We start from the raw sequence: 14,577 nt of genomic DNA on the forward strand, positions 1-14,577 counted from the left end.
CTATCTAAAAAAAAAAGAAAAGAAAAAAAAAAAAAGAAGCTCTGTGGAAGACACAAAAGAGAAAAAGGAATCTGATCCAAAGCACTTGCAAAGCAAAAGGAAGAAAACATTTATTGAATATTTTCTTTATTAAATACTTTTAATATGCAAAAGTATTATATGCAACTTCTCATTCAATCCTAATAATAACTCTATATTGCATGAAGAACCTAAGGTTCAGAGTGATAAGATTAACTTGACCAACAGGACAGAGAGAAGGGATTGGACTTGAACAGATTTCCCTGACTCCAAAGTCCCTGTATTTTCCTCTACAGCGAAAGTCCTTGTCTTTGATTTCCACAATGTGGTAGGAAAGACAATACATATAAATAGATCAATGAGGCAAATAAATTGCTTACCCATTCTAATAACTTGAATAAAGTTGAGTACCTATGCTGCAAATCATGTAAAAATCATCTGAATACTACCTCTGAATAACAGTCATTGTACAGAAGCATCTCACTTGAACTGACATGAGCATTTTTATATTGTTTACTGTCAGTCTCCATTAACATAAAAGCTTTATACAGGCAAAGATTTTTGTTGGTTTTATATCCCCAGTGCTTAAAATGGCTCCTAGCACATAATAAGCACTCAATAAATATTTGTCCCATGAATTAGTTTGCTTGTTTGTTTTTTGAGACAGTGTTTCAATAAGAAAACTGATAATTATGGCATATCTACATATTGTAGTCTCAAATATACACACTAGTTTTTAATTACATGAAAAAGACATGTTATAATGTGATATAATATAAAAGACTACAAAATATTAAATATGTTTATAAAATAGGAACTACACTATGACATTAATAGTAATTATTAGTATGAAATATGGGGTTTCTTTTTCATTACTGAAATTGAACCCAAGGGGACACATCACTAGCCCTTCTTCTTTTATTGATTTTCTTTTGAGGCAGGGTGCCACTAAGCTGCCCGGCTGCCCTCAAACTTGTGATTCTCTTTCCTCAACCTTTCAAGTAGCTGAGGTTACAGGTATGCACTATTTTTCTACTTACAAGTCTTCCACAATAAGCACACTCATAACTTGAAAAAATACACACACTCCAAAAGCCCTTTCTTTCTAGAAATCCACGTGTCAAATAGGATATTATCTCTGCTTCTCATACTGACACTTTGTGGAACTCCTAGAAAAACCATATTTTACCAGTTAACTTTAATATCAACTCACAAATATTTGTTCAGTTTGACATTATGCAACTACAAATACACTTTATTTAGAAGTTAAGGAGACTATGATTTTCCTATCAACCACACTAAATGCTAACAATATCTGTACCAGATACAGCATAGTAACATGATCCCAATGGAGCCTAATGAACAATATTCAACATACATGTCAATATTTTATCTCATCTCCTTTTAAGGTATAAAAGTAACTGTTAAAAGTATTCACTTTTTACTGTCCTGAATAAAATGTACAGTAATCTAAAGTTAGAATCCTAAACTTTTTAGGATCCTGATTCTTATGTTCAACTAAAAAAATGCCAGAATCTATTTGTTTTTTTATCTACATATCCTTCTTCCTCTTTAATTCTCTACATCAAAGTATGATGCCTCCATGAGTTCCACATTCCTCTTTTCAAGGGAATTCGAAATCTTCTTATATTTCAATCATACATCTTTGACACAAATACATAATGTAAAGCATATAAATCCAAACACACATAAAAATACTGTAAATAAACTAGTTTTACTTTTACAGATACCTTAAAATGGTGGTACAGGGTTAGGGTTAGGGAGAGCTACTTCTGCGACTTGTTCGCATCTATGAATATTCCTAATGTGAAGTCTGTTGGTATCTGTGAAAGCTCAAAACTTGAATGTTCGTAAGTTAGGGACTTAATGTAACTCAATTACCTCAGTTAATCCAATTTTCTAATCTTGTTTAATCACTTACAAAATAACAAAATAGCCAGGAATAATGGTATAACACCTGCAATCCCAAAACTTTGGGAGGCTGAGGCAAGAAGATCACAAGTTTGAGCCCAGCCTGGACAATTTAAGATGATGCCATCTCAAAAACCAAAACAAAACCAACAAAAAATTGCTGGGGATGTAGCTCAGTGTGAGGGTTGAAAACCCAGTAATGGAAAATACATAAATATTTTAAATAACAAAATGATTCATATGACTAGCAATCTTTCCCCTTGTGAGAACAGTGTCAATGAGTTTATTTTAGAAAGCTAGGTACATTATCTTTTTCAATGTAGGATGCCCCCTTCCCTCTCCCATTGAACAGAAGATAAATGAAGTAATGTGCTTTATGGTAAATCAGGACATCTGCTAATACTGAAATGCTCTGGGATTCCTAAAACTGTAATTTAAGAATTAAAGTTTTACAACTTTACACTTTCACACCCAAAGCATATCACTTGCATTGTAACCTTCCAGCAGGTGGCACTCATACTCTGAAAAGGGGTCAATAAAGACAGTAACCCAGGCCTGGCTCAAGGTGGCTCTAATTTTTGTTTTACTTTACTTGAGTGTCATCCCTTAGGTACCAGTCATAGGCTCCAGGGAGTCAGTGTTCCCTACTGCCATCAAGTACAAGTAAAAATATGGCAGCATGTATAATACAAAAACAAGTTTTACAATTCAGAGATGAGTCTGAGTACTGACTTAACTAGCAGTATAACACAAAACAAGTTATTTAACCCTTCCAGTGTTATGGAAAAATAAAGATACCTATTTGCAAACATAAACACAGTTTCTATAAGGAATAAAAAATAAAAGAGATTAAGTACATAACACAATGCCTGGAACAGATTAAGCCCTTGAAATATTACAGTTTTTACTCTTATAATCACCACTATTTGCAAGGATGTTAGGGCTAAATGAGACAATCTATGTAGAATACCTGGTGGATATAATAAATTCTTGAAAAACAGGAGCTGCTACAGTTGTTTAAGTTGAAAATATTAAACATTCAAGGTAATCAAAGATACTCATTAGGGAGAAATACGCTGTGATGAAAATGACATAGCATTTCCTCACAAAGTGTATGAAACACTCCTTTAGCAGATTCTATAATATTAGGGCTCTATGAAAGTTACTTTCTGTTTTGTAACAGTCTGGTTTCTTTTTCTCCCTGACTTCAACTTCTGCATGTAATCAGTCTAACAGAGATATATGAAACTCCATATTTATATGTTTGAAAAGAACTTTTTTCCAAAACTGTGTCCTTATTTTTCTTTTCCTTTTTCTGTTCTTCAGTTTCTCTTGACCTCTTACTCACATACCTGAGCTTTATGCAGTCTCACATTTTGATCTCTACCTCTAGCCACATTCCTAAACTGACATGTTTCCAGCTGTGCATATATAAATTTCACTGTACCTCAAACTCCACAGATTCAAAACTCAGTATCTCTTACCCACCTCTATCTGTTTAGTGTTCTATATTCCTACAATGACACCAGTATTTCCCAAACAAGGAGGTTCAAAACCTTGTAGTCAATCAGTGTTCAGTCACTATGTACTACATACTTTGCCTCTTAAATATCGTACATGAACTCTCATCTATTTAAAGAAACCCTATTTACACATGTGCTATCCTCTCTACCTGATAAGGTCTGGAAAGAGTCTCCCCATCCTCTTTGGCTGATTAATGCCTACTAGGTTTTTAGAAAAGACTATTTATTACTTCTTTAAGAAGCCTTCCCTGAAATTCCTAGTATGAAGTAGGTATCTGGACTACACAGTGAGTTCAAGGTCAGCCTGAACTACACAGGGAGACCTTGTCTTAAAAAAAAAAAAAAAAAAAAATGAAGTGAAAAGGAAGGAAGGAGACTGGGGAGCACCATCCACTCCACGAAGAATTTACCAAGTACACCCACTGGAACTTCACTGTAAAACTGTCTTAGGGCTAAAATGGAAAACAGGATGCTCATTTTTCAATTTCTGAAAAAAATCTTATAAGGCAGGTTTACATTAAAAAGGCACTCCTGGCCAGGTGTGGTGGTGCACACCTATAATCCCAATACTCTGGGAGGTCAAGGCAGGAAGATAGAAAATTCTGGCCCAGCCTGGGTAACTTTCTGACTTAGCCAGACCCAGTCTCAAAAAAGGACTAGGGATGTAATTCAATGCAAAGGCCCTGAGTTCAGTCCCCAGCACTGAACAAAAATGAATGAATGAATGAATGAATGCAGTCCTATGGATGTATTCCAGAGAAAAACATAAAATGAACATACAGTACATATGACGGCACTGGTCCAAACCAGACCAGACTGGTACAGACCAGTACAGACCAGACAGGTCCAGATCAATACAGACCAGACTGGACCAGCACAGACCAGTACAAATGGGTACAGAACGGACCAAACAGGACCAGTACAGACCTGACCAGTTCAGAAGGATACAGACCAGTCCAGACTGGACAGGTCAAACTGATGGGATTGGAGCAGACCAGACTGGTACAGATGGGACTGAACTGGATCAGACTGGACCACACCAGCCAGGCCAGAAACAAAATTTTTGTAAAACCCATTCTAAGGCTTTTTTTTCCCCAAACTGCAGTTTTTAATCCATTAGTTGATTATGAAGCCAGTTTACATGAGCTGTAACCAGCATTTTCCCCTCAAGGAAAATCACATGCACTGGACTAGAATATAAAATAACTGAAAATCACTATTGCTCATCATAGGTTTTCAGAATGCAAAAAAGCCAAAGTAAGAAAAGATAGACTTAAAAAGTCTTGAAAGTTTGAAAATCAGGCTGGAGATATGGTTCACTGGTAGAGAGCTTGCCTAGAAGGTGTAAGGCCCTTGGTTTTATAGCCAGCACCACAAAAAAGAAAAAAAAAGTCTGAAAATCAAAGCTCTAAGATATTATGTTAATAGTGTTTTGAATACGAGTATCAGAAAAAAATCTCTATGACATTTTAACTTCCATTTCAAAACCAAGAATCACTTTAAGTATTTTTTATAAGCCAAGTGGGGTAGTTTAAGCCCGTAATCCCAGCACTCTGGGAGGCTGAGGAAGGATGATTTCAAGTTTGGTCCCAGTCTGGGCAACTCATTGACTTAATGAGACCCTGTTTCAAAATAAAGAATTGGGGGCCAGGGATTTAGCTCAGTGGTTTCACTGCCTGCTGCGCAAGTGCAAGGACCTGAGTTCAATCCCCAGCACCAAAAATAAATTAATTTTATTTAATTAACTAAAGAATTTGGGATGTAGCTCAGTGCAAAGGCCCAGAGTTCCATCCCTCCACCAGGAGGGAGGAGTATATCAATTTTTAGTATGTGTAACTACTGTATTAATCAAAAATAGTAATGGAGGGCTGGGGATTTAGCTCAGTGGTTTCGCCACCTGCTGTGAAAGTGCAAGGACCCGAATTCGATCCCTGGTACCAAAAACCCCCCCAAAAAACAAACAAAAAAATAGTAATGAAGAAAAAGTATGATTTCTGAAAGCTAAAAAGACAGCTATACAACATATACTCAACATTTCAATGGATTCTAAAAAGTAAACCTATATATATTTGGACTACTCCCACATTACAAATTATACACATTAATGCCTTTGGAATTCTAAGATTGAAAATAAAGTTCAGAGTGTTTATACAGAAGTCACAAAAATAACACATTTTTAAAATAATATATCTAAAAATTAAAGAATATTAAGAGATCACATTGCTCAAATACATGTACAAAAGATAACCAAAGCATGTATTTTATTCATTTATCAGACAGGGTCTCACTGTGTTTTTTCCAGCTGGTCTCAAACTCTTGGGGCTCACAGGACCCTCCCACCTCAGCATTAGGTGGGCATCATGAACTCAGTGGGCAGGTATTTTAAACTGTGAGGGGTGTGTGTGTGTAAGGATGTGTTTGTTCTGGTTAACAACACAATCTATTGCCCAATCACCTATTTGGTCATCAAGGCAGAAACTACAATAAATGACTAGCTGGGATTAGGAACATAGTTCATTCAATAAATTAAGTAAAATTAAAAGACTACAGGGTAACAATCAAAAGACTTTGTTTTCACTTACATGGCAACCAGATCATGTATACTGTACAGTTAAGAGTATCCACAGAAAGCTTGTCTGTCTTTTTAAAATTTCACTAACTCCAATTTCATTTACCTTTGTTACTTAAATTTATATTTTACTTTTGCCCTTTTAGTCCAACACATCTTCCTCCCAATCAGTCCTTGCATGCTTTTTATTTCCTTTGTTCCTTTCTATTCATTAAGGTCTTTACCCTCAGTGACTTCTTTCTTCTCCAGATCCCTATGGGGATTATCTATATCACTCATTTGGAATTTGATAAATGATCTTTTCTATTATTTATTTATATATCATATTGTTTTATATATAAATATATACTATTTGTATGGTAAACAAATTGTATAGTTGTTCATTCCATATTATAAATGAAGTCAGTATATCAACACATCATCTTAGTTATCTTTTTAAGCTCTCACACAAACTTGACAGAAGTTATTCAGGCTGTGGGTTGACCATAGGAGATTAATTCTGGAAGCAGTAAGGCCAATATGTTATGGAGAGAGAGGGAGAGAGAAAAAGAGGGAGGGAAGAAGGGAGGGAGACAGAGACAGAGAGACATGACATAGACACAACAATAAGGATAGAATGCAGGGGATTTTTTTTTAAAAAAATAAGCAGGCCCCTCAGGCACAATGGTGCTTATCTGTAATTTCAATAACTCTAGATGATTATACCTGTAATCTACTATTGAGACAGAAAGATCAAAAAAACTGTAGGCCAGCCTCAGCAAATTAGTGAAACCATCTCAAAATACAAAATAAAAAAGGGCTGGGGTTGTAGCTTCATGGCAGAGCAATTAAATAATTCCACTAACTCCAATTTTAGGACAGAAACAACAGGATTTAGTAATTCCTAGAGGACAAATGATCTAGGATGGTATAGGCAACTGAAAAAGACAGTGGTACAATTTAGAGATAAGGAAAAGTATTACAGGTTTGATGTGAGGAGCAATGTTGATTTTTGTAGCAGGCTTGATGAACTGCAAATGTCCATGCCACATACTGACAATGGTCCCAGTTGTCTGTATCAGAAGTTCAGAATAGAGTACTTAACTGGAGGTGATGAACTGGGAAGTCACTGAGCATAGAGAAGTGATTGCCCAGGAAGCATTTTACATGAGAGTATGAAAAGGCAATTAGTAGAGAGCTCATTGAAAAAATTAAGAGAATCAGGATAGCACAGACTCAGAATGTCTGCTCAGAAAAAAAGAAACCACTGGAGGGAATACTGTTAGGAAAACAAAGAAAAGTGGGAGAAAGAAAATGGCAGAGTGGAGATTGGTAGCAAAATCCAGTTTCTCCAAGATCCGGAATTCAAACCTTGGAAAATAACAACCTGTCAAAGAGGAAAAATAGATACATAGATCATTAGGAATCAGGAAAAAACTGACAGAAAAAATTAGAAGTTATAAAGAAGGTTGAAAGGTGGCTCACAACACAGAGAAAAGGAAATAATTTGGACTCTTTCTGGATCTTACACTAGTGAGGAGGCTAACTGGGCTCCCCAGAAGCATGGTGGTAAGTGCTTGGGGATGGGAGATCCAAACAGTAGCAGAGCCAACTACCCTTGTGAACTTCAAAAACAGTGTGGAGCATTTTGCTCTAAGGGGACTCCTAATTGCTCTGAGGACTCTTTCCAAAGGTCAGACAACAGCCAGAGAGAAATTCAGGTGGGAGTACCTGCCATTTAGCCAGAGAGTGCTTGATCAGATGCCATTTCAGGATATTTAAATCTGGGATTCAGAATAACTAAATAAAAACTTCACTTCAGGGTTCCAGTGTTACCTTCCCACAGTCACTGGGTGAGAAACAATCATGGGAGACAGCTTCAGAAAAGGGGTGGGCTAGAAACAGATCCCCTGAAAAGTTTAAAGTCAGACTAGGAAGGACACGGCCCCACTTCCTGCAGTGAGAAGCCAGGCCTGGCTTGAGTTGCACTCAGAAACAGCTGGGTGTGAAAGTGCCTGCCACCATTAAGTTTCTTTTCGTTTGTTTTTTTTTTAAGTATGAAATAAACAATTTATTAGATGAACTCATTTATTTGACATATTAAATTATGCAAAGAAAAATATTTGCAACTGCATAAAAAGAATCACATTCTCATACTACTCGAACACTCAGCAGTGGTAAAAATAACGAATAGACCCCAGGATTTAATGGAAAAACATTCTGTACAGAAAAGTTTCAGGCTTCTAACTTCACTGAATCCAAAACTAAACGTGCTTCTTTACATTCTTCAGCTTCTTCCAAATCTTTTTCACTTTCTAATATTTGCTGAAGGTCAGTATAAGCCGCCTCTAACCTGAGCTGGCAATCTGGGATCATCATCCGGGACTCTTGCAGGATCTCTGCTTGCTTTTTAATGGCATAATTTTCGCCATCTTCAGCTTTCATTTTTTCATTCTTTTCTTCTTGTTGCTTTGCTTCTTTTTCATACATCACTTTTTCTTTGACCAATCGCTTCACCATGCCGGTCTTGATCTTGATCTGCCTCACGCGAGGATCGGCCATGGTGCCTGGATGCAAGGGAAGGAGGGGCGCTGGGCTGGCGGGGCCATGAGGGCAACAGAGCGGGGCGGTGGAGAAGCGGCCCGAACGCATGCCACCATTAAGTTTCTTGAACCCTTGCCCTGCTGTTAACATCCAGTACAGATCTGAGGTCTGACAGCCTTCATTGTACACCAACATGAATAAGGACACATCTTGCCATGGACACTGCTACAGATGAGGTAAACAGAGGAACCTCTGGTATAGGGGGCGCACCTCACAAACCCATAGGCCATAAGGCTAGGTGAACAAAAACAACACTTGCTGAACTCCAAAACTGTGGATCCTAGAAGGAAACCACTTAATCAAACTTTTAGAGGAAGGGGCCAGGGATTTAGTTCAGTGGCACCGTGCCTGCCTCGCAAGCAAGCACAAGGTCACAAGTTCGATCCCCAGTACCAAAAAAAAAAAAGAGGAAAAAATATTTTTCTGTTTGTAGATTCTTCTTCTTTCTGTGCTTCTTTTTGCTTTTAATTTTTTCTATTTTTTATTCTCTATATTTTTTTCTACCTTCTATCCTTTTATCTTCTATTTGTGTTTTCTTTTTATGTTGCCTTTAATCCTATAAATTATTTTTACTTCATAATAAGATCCTTCGCTCACTTTTCCCTCTCATCTTAATTTTAAATTTTTCTTGGGCTGGGGATTTAGCTCAGTGGTTCCACCGCCTGCAGGCAGGCACAAGGTCCCGAGTTTGATCCCCAGTACCCAATAAATAAATAAAATAAAATAAAATAATTTTTTTATTTTTGCATTCTCGCAATGAACCCGCCCCCCATCTGCAACAGTATAACCATTAAGATTATTTAGATAACTAGTTCATTCTATGTTACTACTGTTGAATTCTGTTCTATCACTGGTGGAGGTATAGTTACTGCATTTAGTAGGTATTTGGAATATGTCAACATTTGGTCTTAGTGTTTATAATTTTAGGTTTTTTCCTAGGGTTAAAGATGGTGCATTATTGATTCTTATTGTATGTCAACATCCAATTTGTTGTGGATGATATTACTCTTCCTGATTTACTAGATATTGCCAGGGTGGCACAGTTGTTGCTATTAGTAGATTTTCTCTGCATGCCAATACCCAGATTACCTGTATGACATTAACAATACTGCAGTCCATTACTGAAGAGCTGGATGCTGGGCCAATTACATTTCATTCCCCCCTCCCATATTAACAGAAGGGATAATCTTGGGACAGAAGCAAAAGGCTATAGGTTAGCCATGGCCTGAGTGAATCACCGAAAAACAAACTAAAGAGATCTCCACACTAACACCAAAGTCTTTCCACTATAAGCAACCACATACCTAAGCACAAAACAAAACAACAGAAACATAAGAAGACAAGGCAACAAAATGCTTCCCAGAACTCCCAACTCCTCCAAAGCCAATCTATGGGGCACTGAGGGGGAAGAAAGCAAAAGTTACACTGCAGAATTATTTGAAAAGATAACACAGAAGATTAAAACACAGATCAATTAGGAGCTCAGAGAGCTCACAGAAAATATAACTAATCAGATAATGGAGGTAATAAACAAAACAATCAGGGAGCTTAAAGAAGACACTAATAAAGACCAACCTGAGCTAAACAAAATGATATAAAATGTAAGTGACTAGTTTAGAAAAGAACTAGAGTTCATGAAAAGGTTCCAAACAGAAATCCAGGAGGTTAAAAATTATACTGACAGTATGGATAGCAGAAGTAACCAATGTAAGGTCAGAATATCAGAATTAAAAGATAGGGATGTGGTCCTTGGTTTACAAACTTAATTTGTTCTATGATTTTGGGGAAGATGGCTACATTTGTGTTTGTGTGGGGAAGATGGCTATGGTTTTGTCTGTCACCCCTGCAGAGTTAGCAAACAGAAGCAAAATTTTGCCAAATGCTTTTATTTTCAAACAGAAGCATTCGTGAACTGAGGCACTACTGTATTCAGAGATACCCTAAAACAACAAGAGAACATGAAAAATGGATTCAACAGCTGCTAGATGACACAAAGAAGATTAAGAAGAATTGGAATACTTGAAAAAAATATAAAATTACAAAACAAAGTGCATTAAAAATGTTTAAAGAAATAATAGCAGAAAAATTTTCAAATATTGGCAAAGAATTAAACATATAGATAAGTGAGGCATATAAAGCCCCAAACAGCCATGATATACCCACGATCAAGAGCAAACCTCTCATGACATCGCAGTCAAAATAACAGACATTCAACACAGGAACAGAATCTTAAAAGCTGTTAGAGAAAATCAACCAATCCCATTATTATTAAACTTTTTGTTTGTTGTTTTGAGGTAGGGTCTCCCCTTGTAGTTCAGGCTGTCCCTTAACTCATTATGTAGCCCGAGTTGGCCTCAAACTTGCAGTGATCCTCCTCACCTGCCTCAGCCACAGTGCTGGGATTACAGGCACCCACCACCATGCCCGGCAATTCCATTATAATTACAGCAGACTTCTAAACACAATCTTTAAAGACCAGCAGAGCACAGAGTGAAGTATTTCAATACATAAAAGATACCAACTTCCAATACAAATTTATATATCCTGCAAAACATTCTTTCGAAATTGATAGAAGGCCAGGTATGGTGGCACACACGGATAATCCCAGCACTCAGGAGGCTGAGGCAGAAGGACTGCCATGAGTTGAAGACCAGCCTGGGCTATACACTGAGATCAAGGTCAGCCTGAACTAGTGAGACCCTGGTTTAAAAAAAAGATAGAGAAATAAGGTATCTCCATGACAAAGAACACCTCAAAAAATTCATGACCATCAAACAAGCACTACAAAAAATTCTCAAGGATATCCTAGCAACAATGAAGCCAGGGCTGGGGATGTAGCTCAGTGGCTCCTCACCTGCCTGGTAAGTGCAAGGTTCTGAGTTTAATCCCAGTGCCAAAAAATTTAAAAAAAAAGAGATAATGAAGCCAATACCCACCCCCTCAATCTAATAGAATGAATACATCAGGAAAGGTAAGCAATTAGCGAAATGGGGGCAGGGGGTGAGGGTGGGGATCAGCAACAGGAAAAAAATACGAGAGGAATAAGTCAATACCTTTCAGTAATAACAAAGTGAATGGTTTCAATTCACCAATCAAAACACAGATACACAACAGATCAAGAAACACATTTAATCCAAAAAGAAATACAAAAGTGGAAAAATCAAACGATGTGAAAACAATATTCCATGCAACAGGACCCAGAAAAAAGCAAGGGTAGCTATTGTAATTTGAGACAAAGTGGATATCAAGCAAAAACTGATGAGAAGAGGCAAAAAAGATCACTACATAGGGGTTAAAGGAACAAGACAACAGGAAAAAATAATTATAAACATATATGCATCAAACACCAGCACATCCAATTTCATAAAACAAACAATACTAGACATTTTAAAAATCAGATAAATACCAACACAATTATTATTATAGGAGACCTCAATACCCCAATGTCACAAATGGATCAGAGAGACAAAAAAAACAACAAAGAAATATCAGAGCTGAAACAAACCTTCAAATAGTGGACTTAAGAGATATCTACAGTGTTACACCTAACAATAACAGAACACAAATTCTTTTGAGCAGCACATGGCTCATTCTTCAAAACTGACCACATGCTAGCCCATAAAGCATGTTTAAGTAAATGCAAAACAATCAAAATTATCAAATGAAACTAGAATTCAATGGCAAATCACAGAAATCATGCAAACACATGGAAATTAAATAATATCCTCTTGAATAATCAATAGATCACAGAAGAAATCAAGAAAGAAATTAAGACAGTTCCTAGAACCAAATGATAATGTGATTACAACACACCGAAATCTATGGGACACAATGAAAGCAGTCTTAAGAAGGAAGTTTACAGCTGTGAATGCCCACATCAAATGACAGAGCAAGCTCCGATAAATAACCTAATGACACACCTCAGAGTCCTAGAAAAATAACAACAATCCAAACCCAATGCTAGTGCAAGGAAAGAAATTATAAAGATCAGAAGAGAAATTAATGAAGCCTAAAAAAATACAAAACATAAGAACTAGTTTGAAAGGATAAACAAAATAGACAAATCCCTAGCCAATCTAACCCTCGAAGCAAGCAAGCAAAAACACAATCAAACCAAAACAAAATGGGGGGGGGGCACTTTCAAATCACTAAAATCCAAAGGCTTATTAAAGTAACTACTTTTGAGAATAGGCAAAGAGACTGCAGAATTAATAAGGTATCAACTAAGAAAAGAAGAGATCCCAGTGGATTCACTCCCAAATTCTACAAGTACTTTAGGGCCTGGTGGTACATGGCTGTAATCCTTGCACTCTGGAGGTTGAGGCAGGAGTATCACTACAAGTTTGAATCGAGGCCAACCTGGGATACATAGTGTGTTACGGCCAACCTGAACTACACAGTGAGACCATGGGGAAAAAAAAGGCCAGGGATTTAGCTCATTGGCTCCTGCCTCGAAAGCACAAGGTCCTAAGTTCAATCCCCAGTACCAGACCAAAAACAAAAAGAACTTTAGGGAAGATTTAAAACACTGATATTCTCAAACTCTTTAATGAAACTGAAAGGGAAGGAGTAATTCCAAAGTCACCTCTGGAAGCTACCATTATCCTAATTCCAAAACAAGAAAAGGACCCAACCAAAAAAGTGAATTAAAGCACAATCATTTTAATGAACACTGACACAAAACTCCTCAGTGACATACTGGCAAACAGGAAGCAACACATCATCAAAAAGATGATACGTCACAACCACACAGGATACATCCCAGGGATGCAAGGATGGTTCAACACATGTAAATCAATAAATGTAATATATCCCATAAACAGAAGCAAGGAAAAAAATCACATGATCATCTCAATTGATGCAGAAAAAGCCTTTGACAAAATCCAATGTGCATTCCTGATAAAAACTTCAAACAAAATACATATACAAAGACCTTATCTCCATTCCACCGCTCCCCACCGAGAGGAAAGGGCTTCCAAGCCGACCTTCCACTGCACCCAGCCCAGAGGAATGGGCTTCTAGGCTGCTGGTCTGCCACTCCAAGCCCGAAGTAGCAGCTTCTGGGCCACCATTCCACCACTCCCAGCTGAGAAGAAGGGGCTTCTGGGTCGCCGATGCACCGCTCATAGCACAGAGCAGTTGAGCCGAGTAGATGCCAAGAGCAGTCCCCTGCCCCATCGGAAATGAGAAAACACATAAACAAACCTCCAGATCACCTACAGCAACCCCAAAGGGAAATGAGATGGAACACTCTGATATTCACCCACCTGGACTCCCTTAACTGGTAACAAAAGAGGATCTGGAAAAAATGAAATCAGAAATAATTTCTCAGATAATAGCAGATACTGTGCTCCTAGTGTAAGATATGATTGATTAATCTACAAAAGAGCTGAGGAACATGATGGAATCCCAACATAGGAAACAAATGGAATCAAAAAACAGATACAAACAGATTTCCAGGAGATCAAAAACTGCATTGAAAGTCTACACAGCAGATGAGCCAACGTGAGGACAGAATTTCAGATATAGAAGACAAGATTGCAATTAGTGAACAGGAAAAGAAAAATTTCTGTAAAATAGTAACAGACCATGAGAAATCAATCCAGCAGCTGCTAGACGATGCAAAGAAGAATAACATAAGACTGATTAGAGTCAATGAATAAAGAGGAGACAGTGCAGGTGACATAAAAAAACTCTTCATAGAAGTAATGGCAGAAAACTTCCAAAGCTGGGGAAAAGAACTTGACATACAGATAAATCAGGAATATAGGACTCTAAAGGCCATGATAAATTTAAAAAAATCTACACATAGGCATATAATTGTTAAGATTCCAGAAAATCAACAGAAGAACAAAGATCTACAAGCAGTTAGAGAAAAGAAACAAATCACATACACAGGAAAGCCCATCAGAATCACAGCAGATTTCTCAACGCAAACCCTCAAGGCAAAAA

General features: G+C 37.3%; 1 protein-coding gene and 1 pseudogene across 20 annotated transcripts in view; both read right to left on the bottom strand.

Moving 5' to 3' along the window:
• The window catches only part of Cdk19 (cyclin dependent kinase 19), a 183,978-nt gene that overhangs the window by 59,991 nt on the left and 109,410 nt on the right, over positions 1 to 14,577 (bottom strand). The window lies entirely within an intron of this gene.
• LOC101708328 (tubulin-specific chaperone A pseudogene) lies at positions 8,080 to 9,333 on the bottom strand (annotated as a pseudogene).

Source organism: Heterocephalus glaber, unplaced genomic scaffold, assembly GCF_053883595.1.
Source record: "Heterocephalus glaber isolate CG9 unplaced genomic scaffold, H.glaber_assembly_v1.0 deba00000942, whole genome shotgun sequence".
NCBI lineage: Eukaryota > Metazoa > Chordata > Mammalia > Rodentia > Bathyergidae > Heterocephalus > Heterocephalus glaber.